The 2164-nt window shown below is 40.7% G+C and overlaps 1 long non-coding RNA gene across 1 annotated transcript; it reads left to right on the forward strand.

The window, feature by feature from the left end:
• Window positions 1–218: 218 nt before the first annotated feature.
• LOC138347889 (uncharacterized) lies at window positions 219–1915 on the forward strand. The gene is made up of 3 exons (XR_011220453.1): window positions 219–337; window positions 900–946; window positions 1460–1915. It is a non-coding gene; the product is annotated as an uncharacterized lncRNA (long non-coding RNA).
• Window positions 1916–2164: the final 249 nt, after the last annotated feature.

The following is a 2164-nucleotide window of genomic DNA, read 5'->3' on the forward strand; positions in this document are numbered from 1 at the left end:
GGGCTTAATTAGTGACTGATTAGGATTAATTTAATCCAATGGGCCCAACCACTCATAATTGGAGGCTGATTAGGATTAATTTAATCCAGCGGGCCCCACCACTCAAGGAAAAAATTAAAAAGGGGATCAGATTGTGAGCTGTCCTTAGTGGACAGGTGTAGAGGGGGGTTGCCTCCACTTCATACTATTAAATGAGGTGGGGAAATCCACTCCATGCTAAATAAAGTGGTGAATTGCATTGCTGTATATCATCTTCTTCTTCACCACTTGTCTTAGGCAGCCATGGAAATGGAGAAACCAACCCTGCAACTCTTGGCCAGCAGCTGCAAATAATTTGGTTAGTAATCTCCTTGTTTGGTGTGTTAATTCTTTAGAATACCTTTGTTAATTACCCATTAATTTTAAGAAGGGGGCGTGACCAGTAGCTTAGGAAGTTTGTTTTAGTTATTGAATGTGCTAAGTATGAACGGAAACCATAATCGGATTATTAGTGGTGTCGTGTTGGTGCTTGGGCTGTTTTGATTAAAGCAAACTGCAGGAAAATTCTGTTTTGGCATTATGTATATGTTGAATGTCATTATGAGTATATACTCCAAAGGATGAATATGATAAGGTAGATGTGTTGCGAATTATAAAACGAGTTATCGCTCGGTGTGTCATTGCTTCGCTGCTATGGTTGCCGAGACGGAACTGTTTTGGGGAGGGGGGCTTTTTAATATGATTCGTTGGGTTATATGTGTTATTGGTATTGCTGTGGATAATTTGGGTTGTTGTCGGATTGGGACGAAGTAAGGAAAATAGGGGAAGTGCTGCCGAATTTTCGTTAGATTTTTAGCTAGCTTACAAGAAAGTAAAGCGCGATGTTTATCTAATTGCGGCACGATTGTTGCTTGTTATAGATTAATATCTTGAGCAGTAAATATTGGACGTGCGGCCCAATTATACGGTATGTAACGTTATCCCTTCTTTCTTTGTTTGGCATGACTTTTAAATATAAGCGAATAACGGACAGGTTTGATACTTACCTCTAGAGCGTCTAGGTGACATATATTCTTGCTTCCACAATTATTCCTCTATATATCGTCTATGTCTAAGGCTATGATGATCTCTAATATCTATGGTAGTTCTTCTTAGAGTCATTGAGATTTTACGTTTAAATATCGTATTAAAGGTTCATAATATTGATAAAACATTAATCTTTGGTAATACTCCTTGCTGGTTCACGTTGATTGTTCTATTGAGTTATAAGAAATGATTTTAATTGCATATGGTTGCTCATAATATTCTGCTCGTGCATAGAGTCATTTATCATTTCACTAAGTCCCGGGCCGGGTAATGTTCGTGCGGAGTTTCTTGCATAAGTCACTGAGTTCCTCATCTTTACCTTATGCTTTACATACTCAGTACATTGTCCGTACTGACCCTCCTTTCCTCGGGGGGCTGCGTTTCATGCCCGCAGGTGTAGATGCACAGTTCGGTGATCGTCCCGCCTATGATATCTACTCTGCTGATTGGGAGAGCTCCACTGTTTCGGAGCCCAGTCGTTATGGTACATAACTTTTGTGTAGTCTTTTGCTCGTCTATGTGTATGGCGGGGCCCTGTCCCATCGAGTTTCACTAATGTACTCTTAGAGGTCTGTGGACATTATGTGGGTTGTATATATATGTTTTGGATAATGGTCTGGACATGGTTTGTTTGGGATGTTCACTTCTACAGGGGCAGCCTTGTCGGCTGCGTACATCATTGTGTATTGTGTAGTGGCAGCCTTGTCGGCTTACGTATGTTATTATGCTTTGAATAGTGGCGTCCTTGTCGACTTTCGTATGCTGTTATGGTTGAATGGTTATGACTCCTTATGAGACAGGTCCTCTTTATATATATATATTACGTTGGGGTTGGCTTGATTTGATTAAATTCCATATTGTCTTAGTTTCAGTTGGTTATACTTAGCAGGTTTGTATGTGGGTGTCCAAAACGGGCACTAGTCACGGCCCATCGGGTTGGGTCGTGACAATATTAGTACGAGTAGTGGCAAACAAGACAAGCAAAACCATACTAAACAAAATATTGAAAATAGTATGTCATTGCTATAGAAACAGTGACACACGACGGGCCTGGTGACGGCTTATCGTGACTATGATAGACGGTCAAGAGGTCCGTCGT

This window comes from Solanum lycopersicum, chromosome 4, assembly GCF_036512215.1.
Source record: "Solanum lycopersicum chromosome 4, SLM_r2.1".
NCBI lineage: Eukaryota > Viridiplantae > Streptophyta > Magnoliopsida > Solanales > Solanaceae > Solanum > Solanum lycopersicum.